Below are 15,118 nucleotides of genomic sequence, written 5' to 3'. Positions count from 1 at the left end.
TTCTTTGTCATTTTAATCTGTGCAGATGGTTTTCCTAACCAAACCTCAGTCCCCTGGGCTGAGAAAGCTAACTTACTTGGGATACGATGGGTCTTCATAAGCTTCATCAAAGTAATAAGCACTTTTAAGTGCTCGCGTGAACAGCCCATAAACTAAAGTTGGAATCAGAGAAGATTCGCGTCACTTCTGCACAAGGGTGACTTACAAATTCATGAAGCGTTCCATATTTGTTCGATGTTCCCATTGCTAATTTGTATTCTCCCTGAATGAAAGAAGACGTCTCTCCCGATTTCCTGGCCCACCCTCTGTCCATGTAGAGAATACACCGTGAATGAAGCAGAAAGTAAATTGTTTTGTTTTGTTTTTTAAAGATTTTTATTTCTTTTCTTTGGAAAAAAAAAATTTAATATTCTTACCTTTTTTTTTTAAAGTTTATTTATTTATTTTGAGTGGGAGAAGGGAGGGGAGGGAGAGGGAGACAGAGCGTTACTCCCCGTGTGGAGCCTGATGCAGGGCTCGAACTCACGAACCGTGAGATCAGGACCTGAGCCGAAACCAAGAGCCGGCCACTTAACTGACTGAGTCACCCAGGCGCTCCCTGAAGATTTTTATTTTTGAGTAATTTCTACACCCAATGTGGGGCTTGAATTTATAATCTTGAGAGCAAGAGTGATGTGCTCTACCAACTGAGGCAGCCAGATGCCCAGAAAGTGGAAAGAAATTCACTAGGGAGACTGTAGTAGGATGAATCATGGTCCCCAAACATGTCCTTGGCCTAATCCCAGAAACCTGTGAATGTGTTTGTTACCTTCTAAGGCAGAAGAGAATTGGTCCATGTCATTATGTTAGGACACTGGGTTACCTGGGTGGGCCCGATGTAATCACAAAGGTTCCTATAAGAAGGAAGCAAGTGGGGCCCCTGGATGGGTCAGTCAGTTAAGCCTCTCACTCTTGATTTCACCTCAGGTCCTGATCCCAGGGTGGTGGGATTGAGCCCCACATTGGGCTCCCAGCTGAGCATGAAGCCCGCTTGGGATTCTCTCTCTCCCTCTCTCTGCCCCTCTCTCCACTCTCTCTCTCTCTCAAAAAGAAGGAGGAGGAGGAGGGGAAGGAGAGGAGGAAGGAGAGAAGAAAAGGCAGCAGCAAGAAGGTCAAAGTCAGACAGAGTACCTTGGAACGACCAGAAGCGGTGTGAGGTTCTCAGAGTCAGGAAATGCAAGGGAAGCAGATTGTCCCCTGAAGTCTTCAGAAAGAGTGCAGCTATCAACACCTTGATCCTAGCTTTAGCTCTCTGACCCTCAGAACTGCAAGAGAATAAACTTATGTAATTTTATTTCCTTTTTTAATGGTCATTTATTTTTGAGAGAGAGAGAGACAGAGCACAAGCAGGGGAGGGCACAGAGAGGGAGAGGGAGACACAGAATCCGAAGCAGGCTCCAGGCTCCGAGCTGTCGGCACAGAGCCAGACGCGGGCCTCGAACCCACGAACCGCGAGATCATGACCTGGGCCAGAGTCGGACGCTTAGCCCACTGAGCCACCCAGGTGCCCCTAAACTTATGTAATTTTAAACCACGAAATTTGTGGTTCTCGGTTACAGTGGCAATAGGAAACTAACATAGAGTCGGACTCTCCCATCCTGTGGTTCAATACGACTTAAGACCATTGTTTATTTTGTAGCCTGTGCAGCAGCTAAAATCGTCCATAGTCCCAGCAGAGGATGGCCTACCTTTGGGGAAACAGGGACCTCCACTGGGTCATCAGGGAGAAGGGTAGCCTTAGATTAAAGCAACTGCGGAAGAATTTACGCCTGAGGCAGCAAAGCTGGTCGCCGAGATGATGGCTGATTATAGGGGAGGCGCGTGTGGTCAGTGCCCTGCTTCCTCCCCTCCTTCAGTATCTGAGCTGAGGCGACAGCATTCCTGAATTAGCCCTCCTTCAGCAAATGCATCCTGCCCTGAGGTAGGTCATCCTATGATTCTTTCTGTTCCTAAATTGCACTGCCTTTCTCTGGTTTCAAGTAGGTTTGGGAATAGTCTCTTAAATTAAAAGAAAAAGGTTTATTTTGTTTGTGTTCAACGGCAAAAGTAAAATATACTCATCCTAGGTATCTTAGAGAACAGAGACACTAACAAAGAAAATAATAAATAACCACAATTCTCACCACCCAGAGAAAAACTACTCAGTTAATATTTTGATAGATTTCTTTCTGGTCTTCTTTCTATTCATGTCTGTTTATCACTTAAAAGTATTCAGTAAAGATTATTTAGTAGCCTTCATCCTCCCCTTTGAAACTTGTTATGGACACGTTAATACGCTGCTATAATGTATATGTAATGACTGGAGAGTATTGTTCTCAGGATGAACTAGAATTTATGTAACCATTTCCCTCACACGGTACTTATGCCGTTTTTGCTCGCCAGGGATGGCCCCTAGAAATAAATTTCCGAACTAAGAATATTTACTTTTGGAATTAATTGCAAGATTGAATGAGTAAAAGAGAGGGTAATAAGTGGTGACTATCTGGGGGGAAAGAATGAGGAGAACCTTTTCACTTCATGTTACGCGTGTTGAATAAGAGACCATGCTTACCTTCCCCTTGACTTTCTTACTGGAGAAAGAAAAAGGACAGAAAGAGATGTTCTAGAAATGGAGCAATTCCTTAAAGAAAAAAAAAAAACAAGGGAGACTATTTTTCCCTAGAATATCTAGATGAGCTTATAGACACGTCTCGTGTCGTGTTTTCCCATCACAGAAAGATATGGCGCATGGACATTTCTCACTGCGGCAAATGGGGAAGTTCTTTTCAAAATCTTCGCCTTTATTAGAAAAGTCTTGTGGGAGGCACCCAGTTGATTTAATCAACGCAATCAGATCAGATCGTATAGCCTTAAAGTGAATTTCTGCTTCAGCTGCCTGTACAGGTTGTTAGACGGAAAACTCCCATATTTCCTCCTTGCCAAGCGTTGTCGCAGCCAAGCCAGTGGCGAGCAGAGCCTCAGAGCCGGGGCCAGGCAGGTCCGCCTAAACCTGACCTTGCAAACGGGAGCCGCTTAAAAGAGCGCCGTCTGTTGTCAGGATCGCCGGCTTCCAACTCCTCAGATATTTTAACTGAAACGTGAAATAGCACATTTCCCAGTAGTCAGATTTATTTTCAGTCTTCTCTGCCTCAAGCCTACAAATGGTATTCATCCTAGAAGAATGGCAACAATAAATACCAACGACATATTAAGTGGCTTCTAGATGCCAGACACCATGCTGTGCACTTTGCCCATGATGGTGTTTCCTAGGCTTTCCAGCAATCTTGCAAGGAAGGTGTCATTATTCATTTATAGGTAAGAAAAGGGAAAATCAGAAGATCATCCAAGGGCCCATAGTTGGCGGGAGCAGAGCCGGGATTTGAACCCAGGTCTATCACATTCCAACATCCTCCGAGTCTCTGATAGGTGGGAGTCCACACTAGGTGAGCTTGTGTCTTGAGCGTTCAGTTGGGATTTCCAGGCTCCACAGCTGAACCTGCACATCCCCGTGCTTACCCCTTAATGGCCCTGGGAGAAAATTTTGAAGAAACTCAGGGATACCTCGAGTCTTTCATGATCCCCAATTTTTCCATCCTTCGCTGGGTATATTACAGGTTGGAAAAAGCAGGAATAAAAGTTATTTTGTCTTTATTTTTAAGGACATTTAAGAACTTATTTATAAAGCTTCTGGAATTTCCGGGTTTTGTTGTTGTTCGTTTTGATCTATTTGGTGTTTATTGATGTGATTAAGGAGTCTGCGTATTCCCTGTTGGAAAGATAGACTAGGTTTATAACAGACAACCAAATAAACATCTCAAGGCAGGAACCCTTGGGGAGAATCTTCTAGAATGGAGAGATGTCAACATTAATGACAAGGCCAGGTAGGCTGCTACATCCTGGAAATGGAGAGAATCCCCAAGCAAGAATAAAGAGGGAGGAGAAGCAAATTTTGGACGCAGGGACACTTCCTATTTAGTCCCTTTATAGGGCAACAGGGGATGGTGCTAGGGTGTCCCCTGAAGGCCTGCAGTGTGCCAGCAGGGACCTGGCTCTAGCCTGTTTCCTCTCCCCTCCACCTGTCACCTTTGGTTCCCTGTGCGCCTTGCCTGCCTTAGCCCTTATCACGCTGAAGCTGGTCTTAACCATGTGGGCACGCTGTCTCCCTCTTCTGAGCTGATCTGCCAGGACTTTGTCAGCCTCGATATGTTGTATTCCTATAAAGGTGATCACTTTATTTAAAAAATGTTTTTAATGTTCCATTTTATTTTTGGGAGAGAGACAGAGTGCGAGCAGGGGAGGGGCAGAGAGAGAGGGAGTCCCAGAATCCCAAGCAGGCTCCAGATTCCGAGCCGTCGGCACAGAATCACACGTAATCACAAATGTGTATGTTGTATATCAACTGAGTTATTTAAATGAGTAAAATTATCCAAAAAACAGACTTTTTTTAAAAATTTTTTTTTAACGTTTATTTATTTTTGAGACAGAGAGAGACAGAGCATGAACGGGGGAGGGGGCAGAGAGAGAGGGAGACACAGAATCGGAAGCAGGCTCCAGGCTCCGAGCCATCAGCCCAGAGCCCGACGCGGGGCTTGAACTCACGGACCGTGAGATCGTGACCTGGGCCGAAGTCGGACGCCCAACCGACTGAGCCACCCAGGCGCCCCCAAAAAACAGACTTTTAAAACATGTTATTTTTTCATCCATTTTGACAGGGACAGAGAGAGCAGGGGAGGGGCAGAGAGAATCCCAAGCAGGTTCCGCACTGTCGGCATGGAGCCTGCCGTGGGGCTCGAACTCTCAAACCTTGAAATCGTGACCTGATCTGAAATCGAGAGTTGGGCTCTTAACCCACTGAGCCACCCAGGTGCCCCCCAAAAATGGACTCAACCATAGAGAATACACTGATGGTCACCAGAGGGGAGGTGGGGGGTGGGAGGTGGGGTGTGTAAGACAGATGATGGAGATTAAGGTGATGAGCACCAGGACTTGTATGGAAGTGTTGACTCATGATATTGTCCACCTGAAACTAACATAACACTGTATGTTAACCAACTGGAATTTAAATGAAAACTAAGAATAAATAAATACATGGGCAAAATTACATTTGAAAACAAAACTGAATGCCCCTGTTGGCGGACTCCTTGCAGCCCTTCTACGGAAACCAGACTTCAACAGTTTGAAAACTACCAATCTGGTTTCAGCCGAATTTGTATAGACTCCAGCGCCTAGTTGGAGGAAGTGAATGCCCCAGGGTCACACAACTAGCGACCCAGCGACCCCAGACCCTGACTCCTACTCCAGTGCTCCGTCCCCTACACTTGAGTGCCCCGCTAACCAAGTTCTTTTTTATTTTGGAACTTCAGGCCTTATGAAAAACAGAGTAATTTCTCATAATTAGGAAGAAAAGATGTTTGGGGACAAAGGCACTGATTTCGATAGCTCCTGAATTACTTATCTGCCTTCTTGAGTGATTTAATCCCACGTCTGATTGCTACCGGGTTTATTTACCTGTATAGATGTACTCACAAATCTTAGGTAGTTTTAAGTTCAACATTGACACTTCTTCGTCTGCTGATTTCTTTTTAATTTCTTTTTAAGTTTAGTTACTTGTTTTGAGAGAGAGAGAGAGAGAGAGAGAGAGAGACAGAGGTGCGGGGGGAGGCAGAAAGAGAGGGAGAGAGAATCCCAAGCAGACTCTGCACTGTCAGCACGGAGCCCGGTTTGGGACTTGAACCCACAAACCGTGAGATCGTGACCTGAGCCAACATCAAGAGTCAGACGCTCAACCTACTGAGCCACCCAGGTGCCCCTTGCCTGCTGATTTATTACAGATGTGAAAATCCTAAGACCCTCCTTTTTGCGGATGTCATTCTCAAATTGCCAGACCTCCTGCTCCAGTAACCACACACTCTGGATGTGGCTTCAGAGGGAGTCGTGAGTCAGTACTCAGATCAGGGCTATCGGATGCCCTAATTTTCTCGGTAGATGATGTACATGGGAAGAAATAGCCCTCTTTTGCCCACCATCCCATCTTTAGCCAGATTTCATATCACCTGGATGACAGATTGACTGTGTATAGATGTCACCAAGTCCCTAGGATTAACAGGGACCTCAGACATGCTCTGGTTTCTACCCTTCACTTTCCTTTGCCAAAATGCTCTCCACCAGGGACCTGGGTCTAGCTAGCTCTCGGATCTTTTTTTTAAAATAATTCTTCCACCACAGGTATCTTTATGAATTGGCAGGCATATATTCAATTTTTGTCAGTTCACTTCGAATTTTTCTTCCTTCTTTGACACACTCCGCAGGAAACCAACTTGATGATAGATAGGACGGATGGGGAAGGCTAACATCTAAGGACTTGAAGACAACCGTTGGTTGTCGTCGCTTTCTAACTGCTCAGTGTGCTTGAGAAAATGATTTGGCTATCGCGGAAGCAATTTTGGAAGTTCAAGCCTTTCACCGCTCTGCTCAGACCTCTTTTATCTCTGGGATTGAGTGGCCCCGGACGCTAAACATCTTGATAAACGTCAAAAGGTCCGTTTATCAGAAGATTTTGCAAAATGCCTCCGTGGGTGGCATTAGGTGACTCACGGCACTTTCTTGGCATCGTGCGGACCAAATCCATGTGATCTCATTCTCTAGGCTTAGCTATATTTGTTTGTTAGACGCACGCAGACTTATGATACTTAATTAATGTTTAAATCCATTTTGAGATGAAAGAAAACTAAACCCACACAACCTATCATTAGCAGCCATAGAAAATGAGCAACTTGCATACTTGTTTCCTTCAACCCCCTTGGTTTTCCCTTATGATATTTTGAAACCTCAAAGAGATCGTGGTTACTATGAGTCATCTTTTTACTACATCTCTTGATGCTGGTGGATACAGGGAAATCTTTAACCCTAAAAGCCCCGGTCCTACTTTATCCTCAGGGTTAAATTCCCTTCAGGGCAAAGAGCCATTCTGGAGCTTCTGTTCCCGCGGGCAGGATGTCTGTGAGCGTCGCATGCAGCGGTCCCCAAACCCAGCTCGTCCTCACAACCATCCGGTTCACCTGATAAAAATACAAATCCCCCTGGGGGCGCCTGGGTGGCTCAGTCGGTTAAGGGGCCGACTTCGGCTCAGGTCATGATCTCGCGGTCCGTGAGTTCGAGCCCCGCGTCGGGCTCTGTGCTGACAGCTCAGAGCCTGGAGCCTGTTTCAGATTCTGTGTCTCTCCCTCTCTGACCCTCCCCCGTTCATGCTCTGTCTCTCTCTGTCTCAAAAACAAATAAACGTTAAAAAAAAAAAATTAAAAAAAAAAATACAAATCCCCGGGTCCCAAACCTGGACATGCTGCTTCCATCAGTCCGGGATGGAAACCCACATCAGCATCACCGCTCAGATGATCCTCGGTCTGGTTTTTGTAAGGGGGTAAAGTCAGCTTTGAAAACTTGCGCCCCACCTGGTCTGCTCACAGCCAGTGCTTTGAAAAGAGCACACAATTGGTATATGCGTTTGTCATTCAAAGGAACAAACGATGTCGTCGGTGAGAATAAAATATTCCAGTTGTGGAGTGAAGACAGGGAGCATCTCGTAGGATGTCAGTATGAGGGGCGCCTGGGTGGCTCAGCCGCTTAAGTGTCTGACTTCGGCTCAGGTCGTGATCTCACGGCTGGTGGGTTCGAGCCCCACAGCCCAGAGCCTGACAGCTCAGAGCCCAGAGCCTACTTCGGATTCTGTGTCTCCCTCTCTCTCCCTGCCCCTCCCCGGCTCACGCTCGGCCTCTCTCTCCTTCAAAAAAAACATTAAAAAAAAAAAAGTGAAGAAAAAAAGAATGACAGTGTGAAAAGTCACAGTATTCTCACCTGGAAAACAGCCAGCTCCTACGCATCACTACTTTCGGAGGATTTATCAACGGATACGAAAAGCCAGCAATTGTAAATACTGATTTTAAAACATGTTCATGTACCTTTTCCAAGTAGGATTTGTTTTTTTTTTCTCAGACCTATAGTCATATGCCGTAATGGCCCTAAGACAAGATTTCACAACCTCGGCATCAATGACATTTTGAATGGGGAAATCCTTTGCAGGGGTGCGGTATGTGAGGGGTGGGGGGACGGCCTTGTGCCATGTTTATTTAGCGGCATCTCTGACCCTCTACCACTAGATGCCAGTAGCATCCCCCCTTGCAGCGACAACCGAAAATGTCTCCAGACGTTGCCAAAAGTGGAAACGAAATCGCTCTCAGTTGAGAAGCTTTGCTCTAGGAAAACCCTGTAAGTTCTCTGAGGCTTCGGAAGCTTATGATAGAAGATGATAAAGGAAAGGTCACATGCTGAGCAGTGGAATCCGACAGAAAAGACTACAGGGCAAGTTATACTTGTAAAATGAAATAACTGCCTATTTAAAAAAAAAATCCAGATTCGACATCCACCTATATAGAAAATGAATTTCAAATGGTCTGCGGTTCTAGATGAAAAGCGTGGGGAAAATATTGAGAAAAATATATAGAATGTATTTATAGAACTTTGGGGTCAAGAATATTTGTCTTGGAAAAAATCAGAAAACCTAGAAGCCCCAAATGAAAACCTCAAGAGACTTAACTCCGTAGCATGTTAATGCGTCTGTAAAATGAAATAAGAACGAAAGAAAGGCACCATAAGCAACATTTTAAAAGGGGGAAAAGAGAAAGTATTTGTAGCACGTATAACCAACTAAAGATCAATGTTCAATAAAAATAAAAAGCCTAGCAAATCATTTTTTAAAAGGCAGAGAAAATAGGCTAATAATTTGAAAGGGCAGTTCATAAAGAAAAATCAGTTAGCCAAAGCACATGAAAATTTCCCAAGTCCATTGTAACTCAGGAAAATGCAAACAAAAATCACAATATCATCTTGATTTCATCAGACTGGAAAAATTAAAAAGACTTATGAAATGGGGCACCTGGGTGGCTTAGTCAGTTGAGCACCTGACTCTTGATTTCGGCTCAGGTGATGATCTCATGGTTTGTGGGTTCGAGCCCCACGTTGGGCTCTACACCGACAATGCGGATCCCGCTAGGGATTCTCTCTCTATTCCTCTCTCTCTCTGTCTCAAAACAATAAAAAAAACAAATTTAGGAAATGCAGAATCGATAAATGCAGATGCGAATCAAAAATCATGGTCATGCCTTATTATGAGAACTTACATTGGGTCTATCTCTTGGACACAATTTAGCAGGAGTTATGACAATGTACAAACTGCATAAACTTTGATCTAGTATTCCCCATCTTCGGTCTATCCTACAAAAATACTCTCATATGTGCACACACCATGCAGATATGATGATACTCACTATGGCATTGTTTGTGATAAACACTGCAGACAGACGAGAGCCAGCCATCAGCATAGAATGATTGCTGCCTTTTCATATCCTGATCCCCACCATGTGACTTTTTGCAGGAGTGAAATCGAATGAGGTAGATTTAAAATATTGAAATAAAAAGGCCTTTTCTATGGCAGACATTTTCAAGGCTATATAGAAACATGGAAACATACACGTATTTCTACAGATAAATGCATCTTTCATGTAAATAAAGCTGCATGTGTTTGTGTGTATGTATAATTATGTGTATGGAAACATATAAAAAGTATGTTGGAGGTGACATGCGGACCGATCAATGGGGATTCTCTCCAGGAAGAAAAGTAGGATGAACATCTTATTCTGTGTGCTTCATAGTGTTTGAGGTTTTATTGCAAATACGTATTCTGCATAACATATAATTTTTGAATGCAAGTCAGGAAGTTGAGCTCATTGATTTCAGAAGTCTGTGATTTCAGCTCTAACAAATTGTGGCTTAATTAATCCCGGGTTGGAAATAAATCTGAGAACTTAAGCCACCAAGTTTGTGTCCATATCACAGGATCCTTCGAGAAGAAAGAGTCACGGGGAGAGAGCTTACTGCTCCTTAAGCAGGCACATGCACTTAGCCCATTGTATATGTTTTCCCATTCATCGTCGTGGTGCTATATTTTCACCAAGGTGCTGAGATGACGAAGGTCACCAGGCCAGGAAGGGACAGATTCAGGAGGAGTCAGGCTTGGACCAGCCTTCAGTGCATGTGACTGTGGCTCTCCACACTGGATGATTCCTAGTTTTACTGGTTGATAGACAAACTGGTTTATTTTTTTAAATGTTTATTTCTGAGAGAGAGAGAGATGGAGCATGAGCAGGGGAGGGGCAGAGAGAGAGGGGGACACAGAACCCGAAGCGGACTCCAGACTCCGAGGCATCAGCACAGAGCCCGACGCGGGGCTCCAACTCACGGACCGTGAGATCGTGACCTGAGCCGAAGTCGGTTGCTCAACCAGCTGAGTCACCCAGGCAACCCCAAACCGATTTATCTTATCAAGGTCAAGTCAGCCAGCAGGAGGCCATGGTGCTGAAGCCTGCCGAGCATCACCACCACCACGATCTGCATGACATAAGATTGCTGCGATGGGCTCGGTGCTCACTCTGAACCAAGCATTGCCTTCTTATCTCACACAGAAGTCGAGGAAGGAGGTGCCATTACTGTTCACGTGTCACAAGGGAGGCCACCGAGGCTCAGCAAAGGTAAGAAAGTGGCAGAGAGTCAGACGTTCCATAAGCAGGGGAGACCCCAGCCTCCAGCCCCCCAGCACAAAACTCAACCAGTAGACAATTGCCCGCAAACAACAACAGCTCCGGGAGGGTTCTGGGGTCCACTTAAGGAACCTCAGTAACAAATAACCGGAGGACAACCACACGCGAGAATAAAGGAAGATATCTTGGCTTTGCCCTCATCACCCCAGCCACAAAGTCGGCATTGCCCAGGGTGAAGGGGGAGTCCCCCCCAGCTAGAGAGAGTCCCCCTGCCTGAGAAAGAAAGAAGGAGCTAAGTGGTGAGCTTCCCTGGCCTTTCAGGACACCACGTGAAAGAACCTGCTTTGGTTTCACCCCACCCAGGTGGCAGAGCTGAGACATTGAGAGACAGGTGGGAACAAAGAAGAGAGCAGGGGCCACCCATATGGCCACGCAGCAGAAGCCATCCCAGTTCCCGGGCACCTGCTCTGCAGACAGACCTGGCAACTGCCCCCACGAGAGACACCAGCGGCCAGCACAGAGCCCTGCAGATTTCACCAGCTTTTCCTCCGTGGGTATTCACATCCCCTGACACAAGCCTCCCGAGTGCCTGGTCCCCTCCACCCCCCGCCTCGGCTGCAACGGCTGCCAGCCCGGACTCCGCAGCTGCATGAGAACAAGACACCAGATTAGACCCCCCCGGCTGACCCCCTACTGCCACGCACACACTCAGGGCTAGTCTCTCAGCCGTCCTCTTGCACACCACCCGCCAGACGCCGGTCACTGACCTCCGCTGCTATGCACGTGCCCAACGGGACACAGTGCAGTCAGCGGAGAGCACATGACAGCCCGCAGCAGCCAGCGTGCCCAAAGTTGAGCCTGGTCCTTGCTGCCTGCCCTACCCCCCACTACTACCCGTGCGTCTGCCGTCGGCCCCTGCCGCTGGCCCCCTCGGCCAAGTGCATGAACAGCACCAGCCCCAGCCATCACTGTTGCCTACGCTGATCCCCAGCCCCTGGACCTACTGAGGACCCCAACTGCCCTTGCAACCCCTGCACACCCTCACAGCGCTCAACCAAGGACCACAGAGTTATCGATGCCATGGACCTCAGCAGCCTGAGCCAAAAGGACATCACTCCCTCCCAGACTCAGTGCTGACACATACCTCCCACGTTAGAACCCTGTGCCTCGTGGTCTGGTATCACAGCATGTTCCCCCCACAGGCGAAAGTTTCCCTCACCAACAGCAGTTCACAAAGTCTGAATGAGGTGACAGCTTCTTCAATGAACAGACACCTGTCCAAGGCTACAGCAATCATGAAGAATGAGAGAAACATGACTCCAGCAAAGGAATATGGTGCCCCTCCAATAACTGGCCCCAACGAAATGGGGATCCAGGAACTGCCTGACAAAGAATTCAAAACTGCTTCTTGTAAAGATATCCAGAGGGCAAAAAGTGAACACACAGGTAACAATTTAATGGTATCAGGAGCTCAATAGGAAGTTCAACAGGTAGAAAACATAACAAAGAACCAAACGGAAATTTGAGTGCTAAAGAACACGATGGCTATACTGAATAATCCAACGAAGAATTAGAGCAAAACTTGAACAACCGAAAGAAAAAAGAGGTGAGCTTGAAAACGGATGAATTGAAATTATCAATTACTCAGAGGAGCAAAAGCTAAAAAAATAAAAAATAAATAAATACAAAAGAAAGAAGAAAGCCTATAGGACCTTATAAGACACATGAATAGAAACAGCATATTCATCACTGGAATCCAGAAAGGAGAAGAAGGGAAGGAGCAGAATGTTTATTTAAAGAAACCCTGGTGGAGGGGCGCCTGGGTGGCTCAGTCGGTTCAGCATCCGACGTCAGCTCAGGTCATGATCTCACGGTTTCTGAGTTCAAGCCCTGTGTCGGGCTCTGTGCTGACAGCTCAGAGCCTGGAGCCTGCCTGGGATTCTGTGTTTCCTCTCTCTGCCCCTCCTCCACTCACACTCTGTCCCTGTCTCTGTCTCTCAAAAGTAAATAAACATTAAAAAAAATTTTTTTTTAAAGAAATCCTGGTGGAGGGGCAACTGGGTGGCTTGGTCGGTTAAGCATCCAACTCTTTATCTCAGCTCAGGTAGTGATCTCATGGTTTATGAGTTTGAGCCCCACATCAGGCTTTGTGCTGACAGCACAGAGCCTGCTTGGGATTCTGTCTCTCCCTCTCTCTGCCCCTCCCCTGTTTGCTCTCTCTCTGTCTCTCTCTCTCAAAATAAATAAACTTTAAAGAAATCCTGATGGAGAATTTCCCACATCTGGGGAGAGAGTTGGATGACCAGGTTCATGAAGCTCTTAGGTCACTCCAAAGTTTCAATTCAGAATGATCTTCCCCAAGATACATTATAATAAAACTGCCTAAAATCTAAGGCAATTTTTAAAGCAGTGAGAGGAAAACAATTATCTGATATAAGGGAGCTCCCACAAAGCCATCAGTGGATGTCTTGGCAGAGGTCTTACAGACCAGGAGAGAGCTGGACGAGACATTCAAAGCACTAATGAAAGATACTGCAGACCATGAATGCTTTACCCACAAAGTCGTCCTTCAGAAAGGAAGGCAAGATAAATACTTTCCCGGACAAACAAAAGCTTAGGGAAATTTTTTTAGGGCTTGTATATTTGGTTTTAGAAATTAACCCACTGTTTACCCAGCCACCACGATATTGTGCAATTGGTATTTTAAAACTCTGTAGTTTTCCTTGTGTCTCACATAAACCTAAATATATTCTATTGTTTTGTCTTGCAATCATGTTTTAAACATTTTTCCCAAACTCTAAATTAAAAAAATTAATGTTTATTTATTTGTTTTGAGAGAGAGAGAGAGGCAGCGAGAGAGGGACAGAGAGACCCCTAAACAGGCCCCACACTGTCAGCGCAGAGCCCGACTTGGGGCTCAAACTCACAAACCATGAGATCGTGACCTGAGCCGAAATCAAGAGTTGGTGCTTAACCAACTGTGCCACCCAGGTGCCCTGCAAACTCTAAATTTTTTAATTTAACTACAACTTATTTTAGATTTTAATAACTTTATTCTAACTTAAAATAATTTCTATTTTCTTAAAAAAAAAAAAAAGGAGCCAACCTATGCTGATTACTATAGCTGAGAGGTATTGGTTGATTTCAAAATGAGAAACATATTTTCGGGCATGTCTGACCCACCGGGAGAGTAGATAAGCCAAAAGGCCATTTGCCTGAAGGCCTGGAGCATGCTTGAAGATAACTCTTGGTGAGAGAGGAAGAGATCAGGCCTGAGTTCAAGGCCTGAGTTCGAAGTTCCGGATGTTTGATCACAGAGAGATTCCGATCAGAGCACAGACTCAGACTTCAGATAGATCCCACAGCCCAGCCTCGGCCGGACTCAGGGCTTCAGCTTGTAAAACCTGAAGGAACTGTTGTAACAAGACTCAGTTCAACGTTGGTGGAACACAGCTCTAAGTTGAAAGCCCTTTAACCCACAACTCAAACAGAAAAGATTTCTCTTCCAGTTTGAGGGTTGTTTTTTTTTTTTCATCTTCCTTTTTTTTTTTTTTTTTTTTTACTCTTGTGTTCCTGTGTGTTTTCTGTTTTTTTGGGTTTTCTCCTGTTTTGTATAACTGTTTCCATTTTTACAGTTTTTACACACACGACATCTTCAGGGAAGGCTACATGTTGATTCCTTATTCACTTTTTACTGAATAAGACCCATTGCTTTTACGTAATTTTGATATTTAATTGATTTGCACGTAGTGTACGTTGGGAGAGACCCATTTTCTTAGTTTCAAGATGGCAGAGTATTGCAGATGCTCTGTCTTTATGTACTGACACAATAAAAACCCATTTAACGTTTATTTATTTTTGAGACAGAGAGAGACAGAGCATGAACGGGGGAGGGTCAGAGAGAGGGAGACACAGAATCTGAAACGGGCTCCAGGCTCTGAGCTGTCAGCACAGAGCCCGACGCGGGGCTCGAACTCACGGACCGCGAGATCATGACCTGAGCAGAAGTCGGCCGCTTAACCAACTGAGCCACCCAGGCGCCCCAATAAAAACCCATTTAAAGGATGAAAGGAGGATAGAAACCCTTGAAGATAGATCTCTTGGGATAAATAGTTCCAAGTTGGAAGTCACGTTGGAACAGCTGGACCCCCATGTCCCTTTCTAATGCTTCTGATGCTTCCCATGTTTAAGAGTTGCTCATGGGGTCAAAATTCTGGAAAGGGGAAGAACTGAACTTATATCACATTTGTTCAAAGTGTAGCTGTTTCAGCTGGATTTAGAGTGTCATTTACCTGCTTCCAAAATGACAGTTGTAGGCTCCTAAAAGTCACCCGAGAATTTGGTAGCCAAATTGAACTGTATTTTCTCTGCCTTGTTCACACCCACGGAGGACACAGTGAATAAAGGCTGAAAACAAAACTACCCAAAACATAGGATTCATTCTGAACAGACATCAATTCTTTTATTAATAAATCTGTGTGATATTCACAAGGTAATTAATCCAGTGTGGG

At 45.4% G+C, this 15,118-nt stretch overlaps 1 non-coding gene across 1 annotated transcript; it reads left to right on the top strand.

Annotated features, from left to right (window-relative positions):
* Window positions 1-128: 128 nt before the first annotated feature.
* LOC132685673 (U6 spliceosomal RNA) lies at window positions 129-231 on the top strand. Its single transcript, XR_009613261.1, has one exon. It is a non-coding gene; the product is annotated as a U6 spliceosomal RNA (small nuclear RNA).
* Window positions 232-15,118: the final 14,887 nt, after the last annotated feature.

The sequence above is a fragment of the Panthera onca genome, chromosome D2 (assembly GCF_046562875.1).
Source record: "Panthera onca isolate mPanOnc1 chromosome D2, mPanOnc1 haplotype 2, whole genome shotgun sequence".
In the NCBI taxonomy this organism is placed as follows: Eukaryota; Metazoa; Chordata; class Mammalia; order Carnivora; family Felidae; genus Panthera; species Panthera onca.
The sequence above is the reverse complement of the archived record's forward strand: the minus strand, read 5'-3'. Positions and strand labels throughout refer to the sequence as shown.